General features: G+C 43.8%; 1 protein-coding gene across 1 annotated transcript in view; it reads right to left on the minus strand.

The window, feature by feature from the left end:
• Window positions 1–9,008, minus strand: part of LOC122864625 (cortexin-2-like) — a 29,104-nt gene extending 20,096 nt beyond the window's left edge. The window contains exon 1 of the mRNA XM_044172165.1: window positions 8,597–9,008. The gene's annotated coding sequence lies outside the window, so the exon portion shown is untranslated. The remainder of the gene's footprint in view (window positions 1–8,596) is intronic.
• Window positions 9,009–12,149: the final 3,141 nt, after the last annotated feature.

Here is a 12,149-nt window from a genome sequence, read left to right on the forward strand (position 1 = left end):
TGTTTCGTCTGGAGCTGCGTGGCTGCAGATCGGTTGTTTGAGGGCTAAAAGTTAATATCAGCGGGTTAAATCTCCGTTCTGTCGTTTTCATACTTTTCTGCTTCTGTTGGAGCTCATAAATCCTGCTGCTGGGGTGTGGTGCCGATGAAGTCGTTATTTTATGACAAATCAACGCAGATACAGGTTAACGGCAGCAGCCGTACTGTGGAATGTTTAAAATGAGCGATCAGATCCGGTCTGTCATCGTTCTGCAGAAGCTCTGTTTTTGGGAGAGAAGAATGCCGCCCCTGTGCTGGCGGAGAGCAGAAAGGGCAGAAGAGATAAACATGTCTTTATACATTTTAATGTGGACGCGCTCTGATATATCGGGACATCCGGATACAAGACGACACGGGGCAGTGCGGTCATCGACAGGAGTACAGCCACAAAGCAGCTGCGCGCCGCGTCTAAAAAAGTCTACATTCAGTTTGACGTAAAACATTGGCTGCAAGTACCTGACGGTTATATACAGGCCTGTAAATGTACACTTCATGGCAATCCATCCAGAAGTTGTCGAGATACAAGGCCTGCGGTTCGTGTCCGGGTAAAGGTCTTTGGTAATCTCCATGAGAACGGTGGATCAGGAAAGTGTGCGTCAGCAGAAACGTCAACATTTTGAATCCCTTGTGAAACGCTTCGATGTTGGTGAAATGCGCTGAGAGATGTGCAGAAGAAGAAATGCAGTCTCGATTTCGTAGCCAGGCTAGCAGCGAGGCTTAATGGATGGTCACCAGATGATGAACCCTACTGACTTTGGCGATCCTCTGACTTTTCTTCTCGCGACATCATGAGGCTGACATTTTAGTTTTTTTATTTAAAAAAGAACAAAAAATAAATGAATCTATAATATTAATTAATATTATAATATATAACATTATACCTGCTGAACATCAGCATGTTAGCATTGTCATTGTGAGCATGTTGGTATGCTGATGTTAGCATTTAGCTCACATACAGCTTCACAGAGATGCTAGCATGGCTGTAGACTCTCTGAACATGAAGGCAAAAACTGTTTCTAACAGTTTCTGTGACATTTCTGTCCAGTTCAAATGTCGTCAGTGGTTTCATCAAAGTTTACCACCGTTACTATCTTAGTTTAGCATGTTAGCATGCTAACATTAGCTAATTAGCAGTAAGTGCAGCTGAGGCTGATGGGAGCGTCAGCAGCTCTGCAGGTGTTCGGTCAGAAACCAAAGTGTCGGACGCGTTAACATGTCGACCTGATGGTGGCGCTAGATGGAAAGTCAGAGGATCAGCAGAGTTATTACAGTTCATCCTGAGGGGAGCGTGAACGATGAAGAACGTTTCATCCAGCAGCTGCTGAGATGCTTCAGTCTGGACCGAAGTGGTGAACTGACAGAACAACATCAGCGTCCACAGCAGCTAGCTGCTGAAAATTAATTTATATTTTTAGAAAATGTAGGCAAAACAATTTTAAACTGAAAAACAGAAGCTCTGGTTCTGAAACATCTGAACCACAGTGGAGCCGTAAAGTAACCAGAGTACGACGCGGCTGTGGACGTTAGCGTTAGCTTTACAGCTCATCCAGGCACAAACATGCGAACACACAAGTGTTTCCTCCTGGTGTGGCTTTGTGTTTTCAGTTGAAATGAAGATCAGATTAATTATGTGTGAATGAACACTGCGTCCCCGCTGTGAACACATCGATCTGAAGCGAGCCCCGCTGCTGCTGCTGGCTTTCTGTACAACAACAACACAACCACCGAATGTGCTTCTAACGAGGGAAAGTGATTGTTGCCACGGCGATGCCTGACAGCTCGTCAATAAGTCATCTCAGCAGGTAGACTGCTGGACAACGGCTGTCAAGAGACTGGCACTGACCACAGGGGGATCGAGAGAGAGAGAGAGAGAGAGAGGGGAGGATATTAAACTGAATGTTTGGACTTTAAGATGCTTTTCTGCTTCCTGCATTTGAATTTAAGACCACAAACAGTTCTTCTTCAGCCAGCGAATAAGGAACAGCAGCCGTGAGGTCCAGCTGCGTTACAGGCAGGAGGCCTGCCGTGTCAGCTTCTGTACAAACATGGCTGCAGTGTGTAAGAGGCCCAACAGCCCTCATCTACTCCCTTTGTATTTGTTTACACTGTGGCTCCATCAGAGCAGCCGAACCAGCAGTCAGCAGCTCCTGTCTGCAGTGGACCCGTGGACGGACAGACAGCTGTCTCTGGATCACTGTGAGACCGAAGGAAACTTAGAAACAGCAGGATTCTCAGTCAGGTTCTGCAAGTACAAGGAACATCTTTTTTTCCTATGATTTCTAAGTGGATTCATGGAAGTTTTCCTCGTGAAGGCCGTCAGAGACAATGATAACATCGGGAAGTGTAACTCACACTGAATCTAAGAATGTGTGTTTCACGTCTGTGTGTTCAGATTTGACTGAGTTTTGACTCTGAGAAGAAGGAGTGAGATTTTTGATGCAAATTGCTATAAAGGCCCCCTCAGTCCGAAATGTGTTTTGCTTCACTGTGCAGAATGATGTCCGAGCGGAGGCTGACGTACAGTCACATCACAAACAGTTAGGAGCCAATCACGATCCAGTATGAAACTCGCGTCACCGGAGCTCGCTCAAAGCTCACTTCACACAGATTTAAATGAACCAGTTCACGTTCATTTCTTCCCTTTTGTTCCTTTACAAAATGCTGAGTTGGACTTGAGTGGAGGAGCTTTGAGGCTGTTGGCTCGTGGTCTTACCCTTACCGTTAACGATTTCTTGTGATCATCAGATATTTATCTACGACCCATCAGATTCTGTGACGAACCACCGGCATGCCGGGTGCCGTAAAGCACAGTGTTAAGTCTCGCGGGACTTAACGACGCTCATGTTCACGTTCATTAGTTGCGTCCGGTTCACCGTTCAAAAACATGAGCGTGTTCAATGAACGGCGCCCTTTGAGGGCGTTCATGCACAACACTGTGTGATGTGGAAACAAAATGACCAATATTTACATGTTCAGAGATTCTGGAGTTTTACACGAGGGAGAATTTGTAAGTTGTTTACTGAGCTGTTTTTGGTTTCAGACACGGATTATTATTATTCCAAGAGAGTATTTTTTTGTCTGGAGGGGATCTTTAATGATCTTTCTTCAGTGTCACGACAACTGTAGCCGAAAGCTCGGAATAAATCTTGTAAGTGGATCTTGAGTTAAGGTTTGTTCGTCCTACTGCTGGTTCACAGGTCAGGAATGAACCCCACATTTATAAACAGTTTTAAAGCCACCTGTGAATGATTTGTACATGTGTATTAACAGCTAATAAATGCTTAATAACACTTTATAGATTTGGACATGTGTGCAATCGTGTATCCCTAAATGACTTTGTTTTACTGTAGGAGAAACTGTGATGTCTGCGTACAACTACAACTACATAACAGTGTGTTAAAAATAATGTATTGATTGAATACATACTGCTTATGAATACTTAATAGTGGAGTTAAAATAAAGTGCTACAAGGTAGAATTGATTGTATTGTTGTTGTCTTCATTAGGAGACTTTTAAAACAACATGTTTACGTATCAGCGTTTTGAAGCCGTTTCCAGTCCGGATGTGAGACCGACTGCTTGTTGTCTGATCCCTGATCAGCTCTTTTGTTTCTAATGAATTGGTTTTATTTCGGCTGATGTTGCTGAAGCTGTTTCCTCCATTTTCTCTTCTCTCTCTCTCTCTCTCTCTCTCTCCCCACACTTCATCTCACTTTATTTCACCGCTGTAATTACTTTCTCTGTGTCTCATCTCCCTGTTGATGAAATCTGTCGAACTGATACGAGGAAGTGTTGGACTGTCGCCGCCTCTCCCCCTCCCTCCCTCCCTCCATCTCTCCATCTCTCTCTCTCTCGCTCTCCCTTTCACACTTCCTTCCCTCCGTTTTATTTTTCCTTCTGTTTGGGTTTGGTTGCGATTCTCCGGTGTCGAAATGTTTTTCCTTTTTGGCTCCTGAGCTGATTCAATCTGTCGTCCAGTCTGCTGCTTCATCTCCATCCTCGCCTCAATTTGCATCCAAATGCCGCCCAAGTTTTTGATGAATTTCAGCTAAATTAAAAAAACAATCATGTTTCCATCAACTATATTTCTGTGGCTTATCTTCACTTTAATCAGCTCTGGTAGGATCCTGTTGCACTGCTGCAGGTGTCACGGTGTCACGTCTGATACTGATAAAACTCTGCTCAGGAGGAGCTTCGTCATCATCATCACAGCACCGTGGATTGTGCATCGCTTGCATATTCATGATTCACAAAAGATATTACGCTAACGATATTACAGCGCAAACACGCCCGTAAAGTTTTGCAGCTGAGTGCAGTTTGCTTTTGTTTTGTGTCTGTTAAATGTTCCCAGTAATTTCTGTTATTATCCACTTATATTTTAAAATGTTTGATTTGAAATAGAAATTATTCTAATTGTCTATTAACTCCCTTTGCTTTTTTATTCGTTTCCATCTGCAGGACGTCTCTCGTTTTTCTGACTCACTCCGTATGGAGGGATTTGTTATTTGTGGTGCTTCAGCTGTGCGCTCTCACCTCATGCCTCTGGGCTCCTGTCCCATCCGCTAACATGGAGGGGGGCGGGGTTTATGACCTATACTGCAGCAAACATCTCGATCGCCCCCCTCCATGTTAGCGGATGGGACATGGGCCAAACTAAAAACTCAAAGTACACAACAAATACATTTTTCCCAAAGATGGTTTCAGTCAGTTTCGGTAGTTCTGATCACGCTGATTGTTGTTCAAGGGTTAATTTTTCTGATAAGTTTGGTTTTAATTAGTTATTTGATGCTATAAATAGGGGGTTTCACATCATGATTGACAGCTGAGGCCAGCTCGCGAATGAGTCAGCTGGGTGTGTGGGCGGGACCTCGATACCGCGCTCCAACTCCATCACTACTGCGCAGACTCTGGATCCAAATGACGTCACCAGAGCAAGATGGCGGCTCCCGTATCCGGGATATTTTGGCTTCATTTAGTACAGTGGGAGGACGTGGAGACGCGGCGGCCATCTTTATATACAGTCTGTGGTTTGACCCATCCATCCACCCCGACCTCGTCCTTATGCGGACTTTGTCTCTTTGATTCTTTATGTTATGTCAACTGACATTTTTAGCTCTGACATACGCACGTAAACTGACACGCTGTCGCTGCACATTATAAGCCAGTACCGACTAAATGGCGTGAAATGACTTATGCCGTGTTATTCATATAACACATATTCAATAACACATCACAATTTACTTGTTGATTATATTTTATATTATTAATCTGAATCTGCAAAGTAACTAAAGCTGTAAAATAAATGTAGTAAAAAGTACAATATATCCCTCCGCAATGTAGTGCAGTAGAACTATAGTACCTCAAAATTGTACATGAGTACAGTACTCGAGTAAATGTATTTAGTTACTTCCCACCACAGTCAGATTTTAATGTTGCAGGAATAATCACTTGTCACGTCGTCTTGAATAATTTTCATGTAAAAGCAGTGGATAGAAACTGATTCATATTTTATAAACTGATTAATTAATCAAACAAATTTTCAGAAATTCACTCAAAACTTGTGCAGCAATTTCATGGAAACATAATTACTGTTTCCTTTACTTCTCTCTGCTTGTAATGATAGTTATTTGCATGTCTCTCGACCAGTCACACACACACACACACACACACACACACACACACTGTCTTATCACTGTGTTCAGATCAGTTGATCAGAAATCTAAATATAAATGAAGTTAAAACAGGTCAGTGTGGATATAAATACTCTGACAGCTTCACTCTGTCTGTTCTGTGTGAGTCTCAGGTTCGTACTGAGCGCGTGCAGTCCGCCCCGGGGCTGTTTTTTGGATGAAACGCGCCGCAGATTTAGCGTCACAGCGGCTCTCCTCCTGTTTACAGTCGGCGTGTTTTAACACTTTCGCCTCTGATGGTGTAGTTTCTATAAACGTGTGACAGCAGAAGGTTCTCTGACATCACAATCACTCCTTCCTCTGGTGATCTGAAGTGCATTCGGCATCTTGACTCCACAAACATCCGCTTCAGGATCTGGAATATCAGGTCTGTCATATATCTGGATCTGCTGATAAAACCTGAACCTGTAACCAGAAACACAGGTGGATGTCTGCCTGCTCACAGACATGCTGATTCATCTCTCCTTTAAAGGAATAGTGCACTTTCTCCAAACTGTCCGTCTCTGTCGTCGGAGGCAGCTTCGCCAGGCTCCATGAGGAGTCTACAGGGAGAAAACTGCATTGTTTTTACTTACTGATTCATTGATTTTCGCCTAGATATGTGAGAACGAGGCCCTCTTCTTCGTTATCTTGTCAACAAAATCAGACAGAACCGGTTTCCCACAAGCATATCTCAAGAAATGGAGGCAGCCAGAGGCCTCCTAATCTTTCCGACGGGACAGTCCGAACCTCTTCTCACGTCTCAGAGTGCATTACGGTTGCTGTGAGTTATTCAGCTGCTGATTGAGGATTGAACAGTTTACATACGTTTCAGCAACTTTCTACCACAAATCACTACACTTTCTTTTTTTAGCTGTGTCGCTGTGCACAGAGCAACAGAGGAGAAGAGCATGGCAGGCTGCGAACTGCAATCTTTTAACACACCGGTCTACTGAAGTAGCTGCTACATGCTAATGTTTAGCAGGTATAATGTTCACCATCTTAGTTTAGCGTGTTAGCATGCTAACATTAGCTAATTAGCACTGAACATAAAGTGCAGCCGAGGCTGATGGGAGCGCCATCAGCTCTGCAGGTGTTTGGTCAGAAACCAAAGTGTCGGACGCGTTAACGTGTTGACCTGATGGTGGCGCTAGATGATTGGCTACTCAGTCAATCACTCATGAATCCCATTGTTTCATTGGTTCTTTTTACACCCACTGACTTGTATTAGATGTAGGCGGGATGTAGCTAAATACGCTTGTTTGTGTGGTTAATTTCATTCTGTATAACTGCATTTGATGTCATATCAAAGTGCTTATCATAATAATAATAATAATAATAATAACAATGATAATTTACTAAGTTTGCACATTGAACAGAAACTGCTTGTTCTTCTACTTTCGACAAACCTCCGTGTCGTGCTGCCACTCGTTGCCACAGGCCTCCACGCCGCCAGAATAAACACAGCGGGGTGTCAGACGTTAGCGTCCTCAAAAGCACCACCGACACCTCGAAAACTCGCTCATTAACACCTCGTATCTTATTTAAATCTCACGGCAGGCGACAGCAAACTGTTCTAGCACATAACTCAACATAAAAAAACTCAAACTGTCACTTTTACATTTCTGTTTGTGTGTGTGATTAAACAGATGAGATACTTTGATCTGGGCCACGCCCCTCAATCAAGACATAAAAACAGAAATCAGCTAAACTAATCCTTAGGTATCGGACTTTAGTTCCTTTACGGTTACAACCAATATGCTTTAGAGTATAGAGACATGGAGTGTAAATGGACATTAATTCATTCATCGAGTTCATAATTATAAATCACATTATTATTCCTCACTGACTGATGTAGAATACTAAACCTCTTTACACTGAATCATCCAATTCTGCCGTCTTTCTATTGTCAAACACATAAATAATATTAATAATAGTGGTTGCAGAACTGAACTGAGAAAGAAATAGTTTATCCAAATAGCTGACCAGACGAAGAAGCATGGGGGGGGGGGGGGGACAGTGCAGTGACGTTGCATAAAGACACAACAACAGGAAAAAGGTGGTGGCCTCCGCCCGAATCAGCAGAGACGTGGTTGCTCGCCGTCCCTGAACGCACCAAGATGTTGAAACACTTCTGACTGATGGTCAGACAGAACGAGATATGTGATGAGGTCGCCTTCTGCCTGAGGACGCTGTGACGGACATTTTTTTCAGTTTTCTGCTGGTTTCCAGCAGATTAATCAATAATGAAAACAGCTGTTAGTTGCAGCCAGTTAGTTAATGACTTCTACTCCTTTTAAACAGAGTCAGTTAAAGTTTCTGGGTAATCACATGTGCCATTCACACAAAAATAAAACTTGTTACAATCAGATAACTTCACAGTTACGACCGATATTGGATTTTTGGATATGAGAGACGGTATAATATCTTATTAGAGCTGCGACTAACACTTGTGTCGTCTCGTGACCCCTCAGCTTTTTATTTTGGGATTCTCCTGACCTCTAAATGCCGTTCAGACCATCCAACTGGATCTGTGCATGTCTATTTTGTTTTAATGATAGAAAATCAAAAAAAGAAAATTGATTATCTGTCTTTAAAAACCCAACACGCACCTTCAGAAGTAGCACGTAAGCTGCACCTCATGACACTAAAATCCCAAAGCCTTCCTGACAAAAGTTCGTGGGCTCATAGCTTTTGGCGCCCGTGCCGAGAGTAAGCAACACGAAAACATCACAGTTTCCTGTGTGTTTACCGGCTGGAGACGCCATCGCGCGCCCGTCACACACTCGCTGCACCACCCCGAACCCTCGCAGTCTGGACCCACAGGACTCCTGACAGACACGATTCAGGTAAAATGTCAAACTGAAATGGAAGGGAAGTTGGGACTCACCCTGCAGCAGCGTCGGGGTCACCGTCTGCCGAGCGCTGAAGCAACACTTTCCTGGAGGAGCAAGTTGTCACCATCCTCTCATCCTCTCGTTCCCTCTCCGGAGGTGGAAGCAGGAACGGGAGAATCCAGCCGTCTGATTGGATGTTTTTTTTTATTTTATTATTTTATTTTAATTTTATTTTGGCGAGAGAAAAAGCGTCTTCCTCTGCTCGCGCCGCGCCTTCTTCTCTGCCTTCGACGGCAACTGTGAGGAGGATGCTGGCTGGCGCTGGCTGTGTCTCGTCGCCCGTGGCAACCAGTTGCTATAGCGATGGACCAGAGCTCATTGGGAGACGGAGGTGATGATGGAGACGTGGGGAGACCTATGGAGGGATGAAGAGGAGCTGAGTTTGTTTACATGGAAGTTAACTGAAGAACGGATCAGCTGGAGTGTGTGTGTGTGTGTGTGTGTGTGTGTGTGTGTGTGTGTGTGTGTGTGAGAGAGAGAGAGAGAGAGAGAGAGAGAGACAGAGTGTGTGTGTGTGTGTGTAGGTGTGTGTGTGTGTGTCTGTGAGTCTGTGTGTGTGTGAGTCTGTGTGTGTAGGTGTGTGTGTGTGTGTGTGTGTGTGAGTCTGTTTGTGTGTGTGTGTGTGTGAGAGAGAGAGAGAGAGTGTGTGTGTGTGTGTGTGTGTGTGTGTGTGTGTGTGTGTGTGTAGGTGTGTAAGTGTAGGTGTGTGTGAGTCTGTTTGTGTGTGTGTGTGTGAGAGAGATAGAGAGAGTGTATGTGTGTGTGTGTGTGTGTGTAGGTGTGTGTGTGTGTGTGAGTCTGTGTGTGTGTGTGTGAGAGAGAGAGAGAGACAGAGTGTGTGTGTGTGTGTGTGTGTGAGTCTGTTTGTGTGTGTGTGTGTGTGAGAGAGATAGAGAGAGTGTGTGTGTGTGTGTAGGTGTGTGTGTGTGAGTCTGTTTGTGTGTGTGTGTGTGTGAGAGAGATAGAGAGAGTGTATGTGTGTGTGTGTGTGTGTGTGTGTGTGTGTGTGTGTGTAGGTGTGTAGGTGTAGGTGTGTGTGAGTCTCTGTGTGTGTGTGTGTGTGTGTGTGCGCAGTAATGATCACCTCCCCATTGGTTCCTGCTGAAGACGTAAATCTTTAAAAACACAGATTTATAGCTTCCTGTTTAAAAAGGCTCAGTGATTTCCTCCAACAGCTGCTCACAAACAAACAGGAGGAAACAGAGCATCTGTTGGGGACTATTTCCAGCGGCGGATGAATCCACATGTGGTGCTGTAGTGAGTGTTTGGGGCAGCAGGACGGTGTGTGTGGGGCGGAGGCAGAATAAACTACAGTGTGTGTGTTCGTGGTGATGAAGGTGCAGCAGAGCGGCTCGCTGATGAGTTTTAATAGTTTCTGGACGACGATGGAGGAAGAAGATCCATCAGGCTGTGATTCACACACACACACACACACACACACACCTGTTAGCAGATACGCTCATGATGGTTTGGGTCTGAACGTGAGACTTGATGACGAGAATAGAAATGTGGAATATCACCAAACTTACTTAACAAACACAAACATGTTTGATGCAGATTCTTAATCTGATCTGTGGTGTTTGGGACATTTTACAGCGTAAAAATCAGCTTGTCAGCGCTCTCTGGCGGACAAACTCAGTAATGGAGACTCTAAATGACCTCAAACGTATCTTACTGCTACTCGTCAGCCAACATTTAAACTCATACTGATAAATCTGTGGTTTATAAATACATATAACACTGTAGAAATGTTTCTGACTTGGAACAACAACTTGAATTGTTTTCGTTCTGCTGTTTTTTCTAAAAGGAAAGAGGAGACATGTGACTGTAATCACTGCGAACCTGAAATTATCCCAAACACACACACACACACACACACACACACACAATCTTACAATGGGTGTGTGTGTGTGTGTGTGTCACAGCTGCACTGACGGACAGCTGTGTTATTACAGGATGTTAATGTTAATGACTGCTGCCGTGCGTGATCGAGGTGTCAACACAGCAGCTGCAACAAGACCAGAGAAAATCACATCTCTGTGTGTGTGTGTGTGTGTGTGTGTGTGTGTGTGTGTGTGCAGTAATTATCACCTCCTCTGGTGTGTGAACTACAGGTATGCAGATAACAAAGAGCATCTCGTGGTTTCACGCTCCTAAATATAGTTTGGCTCAGACAGAAGGTGTTTGACGTGGATGTTGATTCTAAGGCGAATGATCTTAAACGTCTCAACAAAGTGCAGAAACGTTGATTTTAGCCTTCAGCCGTTTTACAGTTTCATTGATGGTCAAGTTCAAATTCCAGTTTGATGAACACAAACCAAAACTCTCCGTCCACTGTTTGTTTGCATTACTGTTATTGTTATTGATATTGTTTCATTAACAATAGCCTATTTGCTTCATTTTTCTTTCTAATAATTGGGTTTTAGTTATATACAAGCCTAGATATATTTATTCCACCTTTCTTGTCTTCCTTTAAATCCCACCTTGGCTGCGTTTCCACCTGCAGAGGCTGAGATTTTCCCAGCAAAACTCATCATTGATCATTGACCTTTTGCACGATCATCTTTAAAGCAGCTATAATGGTTATTCTTATAAAACCAATGTATGAAACGACAAGGGGTACATTCCAAGTCTCTTACTTGACATTTCCTCGCTACACAGTAATCGCTGGGAGCGGAAGTCGTTCTGGTCCACCATCTTGAAGGCCGTCCCAAAGCTCCGAGGAGCGAGGAGACACGAGAGCAGCCTTTTACTGGCCGACACGCCCCCTTATTGGACCACCAACACCTCCTGCCTGGTCACCAGCGCCTCTTCTTCCTGAGGACACTGAAGACGAACCGACTGTCCTCAGCTGTCCTGGTGAACTCAGGCGCCTCAGGACTCCTGTCACCCCGCCCAGAGACTGGTTTCTCTCCTCAGGGGCCTCCGGACCAGGACCAGCAGACTGAGAAACAGCTTTTTTCCCCCCAGAGCTGTCTTCCTACTGAACTCTGCCCCCCGCTGACTCCACTGTCCCCTCATACACCTTAACTTAAATGCTGCTATATTGATATTGTTTTTGCTACATGTCCCACATGTTCATTTGCACTACCGGACTATTTATTTATACATATACTGCATCATCTGCACTCCAGTACTATCAGAGTCAGAACAATTTTATTGATCCCCGAGGGGAAACTCTTTTGTTACAGCTGCTCGCTGTCACGTCAGTGCACACAGGAACAGAAGTACTAGCAAAAAATATAATACGCTACAATACAGGTCAGATACATTAAGCACCAGGTGGGTATAAGTATAAAATTAAAATAAGTGTGAAGTACAAAATGGATTTACCGGTTGATGATAAGCATGTATGGTATAATAATACAATGTAATAATATAAGTAGTAAGTAATAGTGCACGAACTGTAAAGTTAAGTGTAGCTTATTAAGATGATAATGAGACGGAGGATATTGCACAGCAGTAATAGAAGTATGAATAAATATCAATAAATTAAACTGAAAACAGTATACTACACAGCAGTATTAAACAGAGAATATTGCACAA

This window comes from Siniperca chuatsi, linkage group LG17 (assembly GCF_020085105.1).
Source record: "Siniperca chuatsi isolate FFG_IHB_CAS linkage group LG17, ASM2008510v1, whole genome shotgun sequence".
Taxonomy (NCBI): domain Eukaryota; kingdom Metazoa; phylum Chordata; class Actinopteri; order Centrarchiformes; family Sinipercidae; genus Siniperca; species Siniperca chuatsi.